The sequence below is a fragment of the Oryctolagus cuniculus genome, chromosome 9, assembly GCF_051225735.1.
Source record: "Oryctolagus cuniculus isolate XC-2025 breed Fujian yellow rabbit chromosome 9, ASM5122573v1, whole genome shotgun sequence".
Taxonomy (NCBI): domain Eukaryota; kingdom Metazoa; phylum Chordata; class Mammalia; order Lagomorpha; family Leporidae; genus Oryctolagus; species Oryctolagus cuniculus.
Genome location: NC_142875.1, coordinates 127397504 through 127408967, shown reverse-complemented (window position 1 = coordinate 127408967; position 11464 = coordinate 127397504). Strand labels below are relative to the sequence as shown.

The following is an 11464-nucleotide window of genomic DNA, read 5'->3' as shown; positions in this document are numbered from 1 at the left end:
TGAGCAGTATTAGGAGGAAGCTGGAGTCAGGAGCTGGAGCCTAGAATCAAGGTGTTCTCATAAGGGACCTGGTCTTCTTCTTCTTTTTAGAGAACTTTTATTTAATAAATTTCAAAAGTACAACTTTTGGATTATAGTGGCTTTTCCCCCCATAACTACCCTCCCACCTGCAAACCACTCCATCTCCTATTCCTTCTCTCATCCCATTCTTCATCAAGATTCATTTTTAATTATCTTTATATACAGAAGATCAACTTAGTATATACTAAGTAAAGATTGCAGTAGTTCGCACCCACACAGACACACAAAGTATAAAGTACTGTTTGAAGACTAGTTTTGTGGGGAGCAACTCGGACTAGACTAAGTTACTGGAATTAAGACTTATTCTATGCATCTGCTCTCCCACAATATGGCGCTGGGAGAGAAGAAAACAGCTTCTACACAGCTGCCTCCAGTTCAGCCAATAAACTGTAGGACTTGCTCCTGATTGGAGGAGAGCAGCGTACTCGGTGTGTGGGCAGCCGAGTTGGGATTGGCAGAGGAGGACTATAAAGGAGGAGAGAGACGGCATGCACCAGGAACATCTAAGGGGAACATCTAGCTGAAGGAACACCTGTGCAGCCCCCGAGAGAGCCGGCCGGCGGTGTGCCGCTCCCCCGCGGAAGTGGGGAATGTGGCAGGGGGAACCGCCCTTCCACGGAGGTGGAAGGGATGGTAGCCAACCAGGGAAGGACCAGCAGCCAACCCGGGAAGGACCAGCAGCCAACCCGGGGAGGGCCGAGCAGACAGAAGAATAGCGCAGGGTCCTGTGTCGTTCCTCCACGAAGACGGGGAGCGACATAATGGTGCCGTGACTCGGATATGAAGCCTAGGCAGGGTTTAGTGCCGTTCCTCCACGAAGAGGGGGAGCGACAAGTTTTACTGTAAATTCTCAAAGTACAACACATTAAGGACAGAGATCCTACATGGGGAATAGGTGCACAGTGACTCCCGTTGTTGATTTAACAACTGACACTCTTATTTATGATGTCAGTCATCACCTGAGGCTCTTGTCATGAGCTGCCAAGGCTACGGAAGCCTCCTGAGTTCACAAACTCCGACCTTATTTAGACAAGGCCATAATCAAAGTGGAAGTTCTCTCCTCCCTTCAGAGAAAGGTACCTCCTTCTTTGATGGCCCGTTCTTTCTGCTGGGATCTCACTCACATAGATCTTTCATTTAGGCCCTTTATTGCCATAGTGTCTTAGCTTCCCATGCCTGAAAAACTCTCATGGGCTTTTTAGCCAGATCCAAATGCCTTAAGGGCTGATTCTGAGGCCAGAGTGCTGTTTAGGGCATCTGTCATTCTATGAGTCTGCTGTGTATCCCATTTCCCATGTTGGATCATTCTCTCCTTTTTGATTATATCAGTTATTAATAGCAGACACTGGTCTTATTTATGTGATTCCTTTGACACTTAATCCTATCTTTATGATCAATTATGAACTTAAACTGATCACTTTAGTAAAATGGCATTGGTACCTGCCATCTTCATCAGCGTCTTAACCACCAGGCTGAACACTAGGCTGAACCTCTTGAGAGATCTGAATTACTTTCCCATTGTTTCTCTGCCTTTGGGAAGGAAAAGAGGAAGACTGTGGAGCTGTTACTTTCAGTCAGCAGATGAACATGGGCAGTTGTCACCTTGTCCTACAAAGCAGTTCTGTTTGCTGTACTTACACATGTGCAAGGCAGAGCTCAGGGAGGCCGTGTTACTTGCCCAGTGTGAAACTGCAAGAAACTAGAAAGCTCAGGACTCGAACCTGGGTCCTGGTCTCAACCTGTGTGCTGCCCCAAGTCCTGGGGATTGAGCTCCTCTCCTTACAGCCGGGAACACCCAGCAGACACGAGTCTTGTTCTGTTTTTCTGCTTTGGCTGTGACCACTGAGTGGCTTTAGCCCAGATGTTACACATGCTGGGCGCCTCATTGTTAGGCTGGACTAAGTAAGATTTCACTGCCCTGTGCGCTGGGCTCAGCACATCTCAGAAGCACCTTGTTCACCTTGACTTGAAATGCGGAATGTCTCCGTTTTGGAGCAGCTTTCTCACACATTTTTAAAAGGATTGTGAAGGAACAAGCAGTCCACTGATAGAATTAAAATAAAACATGAGTCCTGATTCTGTCTGCTAGGGTTTTTTTTTTTTTTCTCTTGATCTTCCTGTTCCTCAGTAATACAAATATATGTGTAACATCTTTACAGGATTGATCTGTTATAAGGGCGTAGTTATTTGGGCTTTTGGCCAAATGCCTGTGCAAGCTTGTGCTGTGGGAAGGTGACGTCCCATATCAGAGGAGCTGGGTTTGAGGCCAGGCACTCTCATTCCAGCTTCCTGCTGTTGCACACCCTGGGAGCCAGCAGTGATGGATCAAGTTGGGTCCCTGGCACCCACATGGGACACCTGGATAGAGCCCCTGGCTCCTGGCTCCTGGCCTCAGCCTGGCCCAGCCCTGACCACTGTGGGCACTGGAGAGCGAGCCAGTGGATACAAGGCCTCTCTCTCTTTGTATCCCCTGTTCCCAATCCCCATCTCTCCTTTCTTTCTCTTTCATATAGATGAAGGACTAAATAAATAAAAGGGTAGAAGAAGACAGTGCCATTGCAGTGTGCTCGGTCATGGCTGTGCCCTGGTGTGTCATAATGGAACAGTTGTGAGTGAGGCAGTTGAGGTAGAGAAGCAGAAAGCCACTGTGACCCTGGTGCCTCCTGCCTGACATGCCCTGTGTCCCGTCACCCTCCTCTGCATGCTGACTGTGTGATTCCACCTCCCTCCCTAAGACATGCTGTTCCTCATCTGTGACATTTCAAAATAATTCATTCACAGGCTGCTCCCCCCTCCCACCTTTTTTTTCCTGAAAAGGTAGAGAGTTGGGAACAAGTGCATAGAAGAAACAAGCACCTGTGCTCGTATGCGCCCGAGAGAATGAGCATTTGGAATTCTTCCTCCGCTCGTTCTGGGGAATGAAGCACCGCGGGTGCCTCTGTCTTAACTGCACTGGGACAGACACAGCAGCAGCCAGGAATGCTCTCTCTCCTCCTCCTCTCGGGGCAGCAATGCGGGAATGTGGGGTGTGGGTGGGTTTCTGGGCTCTGGCTGCTCAGGTCAAGCAGGTGATGCCCCCACAGGGGATGTGTTCACAGTGGGAGAAAACACACCGTGGGACGTGCGGGTCCCCATTGGTTGACTTTTCACTCTTTGGGAGATGGAGGAGACCTCCCAGTTGCTAGGCTTGCCTCTGGCCCGGGAGCCCCTCGCAGCTGCTGCCTGCAGGGCTGGCCTGGCAGCCATCCCCACACCGACCTTGTCAGGGTCCCCAGCCCCGATCCCCAGGGATCCTCCTGGGCCCTCGTGTGGCTGGGAAGTGCAGGTGACAAGGGGCTGCGTCTTCTCGCTGCTCCGCGGGGGTCTCCGTGCATCTGGGCTCCTTTGCCTCCATTGCCCTCCAGGTCTGTGACGACAACTCCGATTCCCACCGTTACTCAGGGCAGCCCCTAGTCCGACAGCACTTCCTACCTTGCCACGGAGGGCCGGTCTCATTCTCCCTCCTCCATGTTGCTCTGAGTGGGGGAGCAGCACCCACACCCTCCTTCCATTGCTGTCCTTGGTTGCCCCTCCCTTTGTCACCTTCACCACCGCCGTGGCAGCCGGGTCAGGAAGGCGTGTCTCTGGGAGTCCAACTGCCTGGGTTTGAATCCCAGTGATCCTCCTCTGAGTTAGGCAGTGTGGAACACCTTCAATTTCCATGCCTTACTTGTCTGTAAAATGGGGACTTATTGTGAGCAGAAATATGAATACATAAATAGTCCTTAAAATGTTGTCTGGGAAATGGTACGTGCATAATAAGGGTTAGGTATTTTCAGAATAATCGTCATCATTTCCTCCTATTGATGCCCATCAAAGGCTGCAGTGCTTCTAAAATCTCAAACAAACTGGCGCCTGACCCCCGGCACCTTCCCTTCAGCTCACCTCCTTGACGCTGTCTGTCCATCCCGCGAGGCCTCTGGCCTGGCCCTCTCGCTAAGATTCTTACTGGGTGGAGTCTGTGGTTCTCTTTCTATCCCTGCCCCTTCCTCTATCCTGTGCTCATACTCATCTCGGACAACTGCAGCTCTGTTTAACCCGTTTCCTGCCCGTTCTATCAGAACCCAAGTAGCCGAAGAGCCACGGAAAAGGCACACGACTGAGATTTATGAATGGAAACCTCGGGCGGGGTCTCGCTGCTGCCGCTGACCCCCTGAGCCGCCCAGTCGGGTCACGTGGCCGTGCACAAGCCTGCAGCCTGTCTGTGCTGCCTTACTTTCCTTGGCTGACTTCCTAACGCATTGGCGTTTTATCCTTGATCTCCTTGGCTGATTGCACTCCCAATACCTGCTCTGTTTAACAAATCACTTCGGAATGTCATGGCTTAGCGCAGTAGTCCTTTATAACCTTTCTCAGTTCCTGGGGGTCAGGAATTTGGGAGTGGCTTGTGTGCAGCCATCATGGGGTGGCTGCTTGTGTGCAGCTGGTCTGCCCTTGAGCGCGCGCACATGCAGCTGACTGGGTCCTGGAACTCCCTGCAAGTCTCCAGAGCTGGAAGGTCGCACACCCTCATTCTGCGGTACTCCAGCATGCTAGCCCTGCCGCCCTGCAGGAGGAGACGAGCCAAGGTGCAGACAGCAGGAGCGTACCGGCTGTGCTGGGAGCTGCCCCCACCACGTGGCAGTCTGATTGATAAGTGCTGACATTTCCCACCTCTGAAGTGCTGTTCCTCCCTCCCCTCCCCTCACCCCTCCTTCCCTCCCCTCCCCTCCCCTCCCCTCCCCTCCCCTCCTCTCCCCTCCTCTCCCCAGTGCTCCGGGCAGCCTTGCGTTTTTCTCTGTCAAGCTGCTCATCACAACTTTGTTTCCTCCCTCTACTTAACTCTGGAAGACAAATACATCTCTCCGCAGCATCTGTGCTTCCTGTGTGCGTTCTCTGGCGAGAATGCTCCTTCTTGCTCCCGACATTTATAAGCAGATTGGCCTATGTGTTCAGGGTGCTGCCGTTTCAGTTACAGCCAACGGCACTTTGGGGGCGTCTTCTGTTCTCAGCACCGCGTGCGCCTTCATGCTGCTTGCTCTGCTTCCTTCACTGGCACAGCTATTCTCAACAGCCCTGCTTCGCAATTTCTTATCGTCAAGTTTATTGTTAAGAACCTGCATCCATGTGATGCAGAAATGACTTTAATGTTTATTTCCTCAGCAGAGCACACAGTCTTCTTCTTTTTTAAAATTATTTCTCTTTGGAATGATTACTCCTCTGTGTTGCAAGCCATTGTGGTTTCCATTAGAATTCTATGAGATTGACCCTGGAAGATCCTGCGTGAGAAACCTCTCCTAACTGCCCGCAGCTCTGTTTTCCTCCTGTCAAACAAGCAATCCATTTCCTTTACTTTGTCCTCCCAGCCCTCGAGCCTTGCTTCATTTTGCAGCTCTGCAGAGGAGTGGTTGTTTCTTGACGTGAGCTCCCTTGTAGGTGGTTTGTCCTTGGTTCACTTCCAATGCTGCCCCTGAGGCAATCCAGGCTGCACATGGACTTCCTGTCTGGGTGTGAGAGCGCCACCCTCTGGATCATGTGGTACTGCAGGCTGCACCCAGATGGGAGTGCCCCGTGGTGAGCAGCCACCCTGTGGGACGTGGCCCCATGTTACACATGGGTTAACTTTCCCTCATTCTGATCACGTTGTAGGCTAGAATGCTCTATGAAACCAAGACATTTTGGCTGGTTTAATTATACAAATATTTATTCATATTTACTTCACACCTACTAATCAGATATACTACTGAATTCCAATTTTTAAAAAATCCTGCAGATTAATTTAGACATTTTGAGAATGATTAAGCTTACCAGCTGTATCAAGGTTCTCCCAGAGAAACAGAACAATTAGGATATATAATGGGGAGCACACACACAGGAGGGGGCTTCAGGAATCTTATGGAAACATGAAATTAACAAAGTTTATTTTGGTGAAATCCATGGATAGTTTAGTCACAGTATATACTTTTCATGAACTTGTTGAAGACACTTGTGTATATATGTATGTGTGTGAGCATATATACGTGTGTGTATATGTGTGTTTGTGTGTATATTTATGTCTTGACCCTCATTATTCAAAGATTCCACATTTGCAAATTCATCTACTTGCTGAAGTGTTTCTGTCACCACCAAGTCAACACTCAGGATGCTTTCGTGGTCACTCATGGACGTGCACAGAGCAGAGCAGAGCTGCCCTAAGCACGCGTTCACGGCAGACGGTGACCAAGATGTGGCTCTGAGGCCTTTCTCTGTCAGCTTAGTGCCAGGGTTTTTCACTGTGCTTTGAGCTTTCTTGGGTGATCATACTATTTCAGATGGCCCCAGAGCCTTGTGCTGCAGTAGTGTGCCCGAGCACAGGGCGGTCGTGCTGTGCTTTGTGAGGAGAGCTCACGTGTTAGGTAGTCTCTGTCAGGCTGAGTTCTAGTGCTGTTGGCTGAGAGTTCAGTGACGATGAACCAGCACAGCAGTACCACCAGAGGGAGGGAGAGCAGAGTCCCTGTTGTGCACAGTACCAACACCAGGTCTGCAGGTTTGTTGGAAAAGGGGTTATATTTGTGAGTTTGAGGTAATGACTGGCGTAAAGGAAGCATAGTGGACAGTGCTATTCCGAGGCTGAGAGCAAAGAAATGGAAGGTAAGGTTGTGTAAGCCAGAGTCATGAAGACGTTCAGCCCCTCTGGGCTAACGCCGGCTGATAGGTTTCTGAAGGTGATACAGCACGCGCAGTGTTAAACGTCTGGGCCAGGCAGCCTCTGCAGGTGAGAAGCCTGCAGAGCAGTTAAAACACCTGCTGTGTGCTGAGCAGAAGGGTCATGTGGGCAGCAGACTCTCTCTGCCAGTGAGCTGGCTGCTTTTACAAGGAAGTTGGCCATGAGCCGGTACAGTGCACAGGGCCTCCAAAGCCTCCAGCTTGAAATCAAAGCTTGTAGAATGCATTGTAATTTTTAAAATTCTTTAATTCTTAATTGTTATTTACAAATTCAATGTGATTTACAGACATAATTCTAAGAACTTAATGATATCCCCTTCCTCCCCTCTCCTTGCGTCTCTCTCCCTCCTACCCTCCTGCCTTCTCCATTTCTATCTTTACTTGTTGTTTTTAAGATATCATATTTTACACTTACATTACAGTAAAAAACGCTTAATACTTTACCAGATAAGTAGTTTAACAAGTAAAAAGCAAAAAGACCCTAGTTTAGAGGGATTATAGACAATGACTATAAACAATAATTGAATGAAAAAATGACTGTTTTACCCATATACAGTAAATGTTAAAGTAATTATAGATCATTAAAACTATAATAGTATAACATTTTTTTTTTTTTACCAGGCAGAGTTAGAGAGTGAGAGAGAGAGTTATAGACAGTGAGATAGACAGAGAGAAAGGTCTTCCTTCCATTGGTTCACCCCCCAAAGGGCCGCTACGGTCGGCGCTGTGCTGATCCAAAGCCAGGAGCTGGGTACTTCCTCCCAGTCTCCCATCAAGTACAGGGACCCAAGCACTTGGGCCATCCTCTGCTGCCCTCCCGGGTCACAGCAGAGAGCTGGACTAGAAGAGGAGCAACCAGGACTAGTACCCGGCACCCCAACCGGGACTAGAAACGGGGTGCTGGCGCCACAGGCGGATTAGCCAAGTGAGCTACGGCGCTGGCCCAATAGTATAACATTCTTAACCATAGGCTTCACAAAGGTATGAAACCAAGTTTTGCCAGAGTATGTTTGAAAATATACTGGTATGTACAGACATACCTTTCTTTTTTCTTTCTGCTTTTTTGTTGTTGTTGTTGTTTTTAATATTAGCACCCACATATGAGGGAGAAATGTGTGCTTCTCTGAGTTTGGCTTATTTCACTCAATATGATGTTCTCCAGTTGCATCCATTTTGCTGTAAATGATAGAATTTCATTCTTTTCCATAGCTGGGTAATATTCCAGTGTGTGTATGGGTGTGTGTATGTGTGTATGTGTATGTATGTGTGTATGTGTATGTATGTGTATGTGTGTATGTATGTGTGTGTGTATGTGTGTATGGGTGTGTGTATGGATGTGTGTATGGGTGTGTGTGTGTATGTGTATGTGTGTATATGTGTGTGTATGGGTGTGTGTGTGTATGAGTGTGTATGTATGTGTGTATGTATGTGTGTGTGTGTGTGTGTATGTGTGTGAGTGTGTATGTGTGTGACATTCTCTTTATCCTTTTGTCTGATGATGGACACCTTGATTGATTCCAGATTTTGACTGTTACGAACAGTGGTGCTGAAAACCTGGTGGTATTTCTTTGATACTTTGTGTTCAAGCGTTTTGGGTATACACCCGGATCCTGGGATTGCTGGCTCATGCGTTAAGTCTGTTTGTAGTATTTTAAGATGTCTCCACACTGTTTTCTACAGCAGCTGCGCTAGTTTCCACTCTTACCAAGAGTGTTCAAGAGTTCCCCTTTGTCCAAATCCTCGCCAGCATTTGTTGCTCTCTGTGTTTTGGATTTTAGCCATTCTGACAGGGGTGAGGTGAGATCTCACTTTGGTATTGATTTGCATTTCCCTGATGGTTAGTGATAGTGAGCATGTTTTTCATATATTCTTAGCCATTGGCATTTCTACTTTTAAGAACTGTCAGTGAAATCTTTCACCCATTTCTCAACTGGATTGGTCGGGGTTCTTTATTGTTCAGTTTTTACGTTACCAACATGTTCTGGATATGAATCTTTTGTCAGATTGGAGGAGGAGGAGGAGGAGGAGGTAGTTTGAAGATATGTTTCCCATCCTGTCGGATGTCTCTTCACTCTACTGATCATTTATATTTCTGTGCAAAAGCTTATAAAGGCTGCATATCACAAACCAACAGCCAGTTTCCTGCTGAATGGGGAAAAGGCTAAAAGCTTCTTCTGTGATCTGCACTAAGACACTCTTCAGCAGAGTACTGGGAGTTTTAGCAAGTGTAACTAGAGGGGAGAAAGAAAGAAAGGGCATCCACATGGGAAAAAATGAAGCCAGATTATCCATGTTTGCTGATGACATAATGTTGTATATGGAGAAACCTAAACACACCACAAAGAAGCTGTTAGAACTGATAAACTGGTTCAGTTAAGTTTCAGGTTACAAAATAAACAAGCAAAACCAGTAGCTTTTGTGTATGCTAATGATGAACCCACAGACAGAGAAATCAAGAAAGAAGCCCCATTCTCACTAGCCAAAAAAAAAAAATCCAACATAAATTAAACCAAATAAGTGAAAGATCTCTACAATGAAAATTATCAAATATTGATGAAAGAAATCAGGGACACAAAAAATGGAAAGATATTCCTTGCTCATGGATCAGGAGAGTCAATGTTATTAAAATGTCTACACTAAATAAAGCGATCTACAGATTCAGTGCAGTCTCTATCAAAATACCAATGATATTCTTGACAGAATTAGAAAAAACAATCCTAAAATTCATATGGAATCACATAAGACCTGGAATAGCCAAAGTGATCCTGAACAAGAAAAATCAAGCTGGAGGCGTCATAATACCTGAATTCAAAGGCTACTACCAAGCTATAGTAATTAAAACAGCATAAAAATCGTTACATAGATCAATGGAACAGAATAGAGAGCCCAGAAATTAATCCACATATATACAGACAACTGATTTTTAACAAAAGTGCTCAGACCATACAGTGCAGTAAGGATAGTCTCCAACAAATGGTGCTGGCAAAACCGGATGTATGTATGCTGAAGAATGAAATTAGATCCATGCCTCTCCCCATATACAGAAATCAACTCAGATGGATCAGAGACCTAAATGTAAGACCTGAGACGATTAAGTTGCTGGAAGAAAATATACGGGAAACACTCCAAGACATTGATGAAGAGGATGACTTCTTGGACAAGACCCCCACACAAAGGCAACAAAAATAAAACAGCAAATGTGACTGTAGTACACATTATTTGTAATAAAACACATTAAATAAAGTGTCAGAAACAAATAAAACATGCTAATGTATTGGGTAATTGATGAAGTATTGTGGGCAGCAGTTTTCAGGAATGTGACCTTGTATTTCCCCAGAAGCAGCTGGTTCTACATTGACTAATGAATGCAGTGTTCACAACAGCTTTATAAAGCGTGGCCACAGTGAATTGTGACGCTTTACTGCTGGTCAAGAGGGGGGATGGGTTTACATGATTGTGAAGTCTGGACAGGTGAGTCCAGAATCTGCTGGCCAGGGAAGCCCACTGGCAGCTCTTGGGCAGGGATTGGCAGTGCCATCTGCAGACATCATTTGTTCTTAAAGGAAGTCTCAGTCTTGTTCTGAGAGTCTTTCGACTGATTGGATGAGACCCACCTCCTTTCCTTAGAGACAGCTAACTGTGGATGTTACGCTCAACAACCGCAAGACTGGAATAACATGGGATTGAGTGAGTGAGTAGCCTGGTCACGTCGACGCATAGAAACTACCCCTTGTATTAGCTAGCACTTCCTGAATCTCCACTATGCAGCTGATGTTTGTTCAGTCTTCATTAGGCTCAGGCACTGGTTTTGATACTTCCCCATGTGTTCAACCCGCACAACAATCCCATGCAGTTAATGCTTTTATTATTTGAATTTTACAGGGAAGAAAACTGCTACTGGAAAGCAGAAGTGACTTGCCTTGGAGCAAGCAGCTACTATGTGGTGAAACTGGAAATCCAACTGTTGCGGGTGACCATCTGCTCCTTACCGTTAACCAGTTCCCTCACCTGTGCAGCGAGACAGTAGCGACTGTAGGAAATTTCATGCCATTGAAGGTGGACAGAGCGTGTGCTGTCATGACCACGCCATCTCGGTCAGGTCTGCTGGGTTCTGTGTCAGAAGTGAGGTCCAGGCTTCCGAGCAGTGGTCATTCTTTCCTTCTCTCTGGGTTTACCTGGCTTGCTTCACCCTGGCTCAGCTCAGTTCTGGGTTTCAGGAAGCCTCACTTATGACATGACTGGCTATCTAAGAAATCACTTGATCACACTCGCTTGAAGTAGGCTAGTGTTTGTCACAGAAGCAGAGCATAATTGAGAAACAAAGGTCGCACAAGAGATCCACCAAATTATGTTCTGACAATGTTCATGCAAAACACAGTGACCCCAGGGGCTCAGGTCATCCCCGTACTCACAGGGCGGCTCGCAGTGGTTGTCACAACCACCAGGTGCCTTGGGGCAGAAGGAGCAGGATTGCTCTCAGTATCTGTTATGACACTAGCTGTTGTGCAAAGCAAAACAAATCAGAATGGAAGCACACATTACCAACTACTGAAATGGAAGTAAAATAAAATTAGGTCAAGTGTCATAAAAAACCTTGATAATGACCATCCAATGTGAATCGCACCAGGGTTCTGCTGTGTTCCAAAAGATTAATTCTGTT

The 11464-nt window shown here is 46.9% G+C and overlaps 1 long non-coding RNA gene across 1 annotated transcript; it reads left to right on the top strand.

Moving 5' to 3' along the window:
- Nucleotides 1–4553: 4553 nt before the first annotated feature.
- On the top strand, nucleotides 4554–10066 carry LOC149124764 (uncharacterized). The gene is made up of 2 exons (XR_016213677.1): nucleotides 4554–4688; nucleotides 9849–10066. It is a non-coding gene; the product is annotated as an uncharacterized LOC149124764 (long non-coding RNA).
- The last annotated feature ends 1398 nt before the right edge of the window (nucleotides 10067–11464 follow it).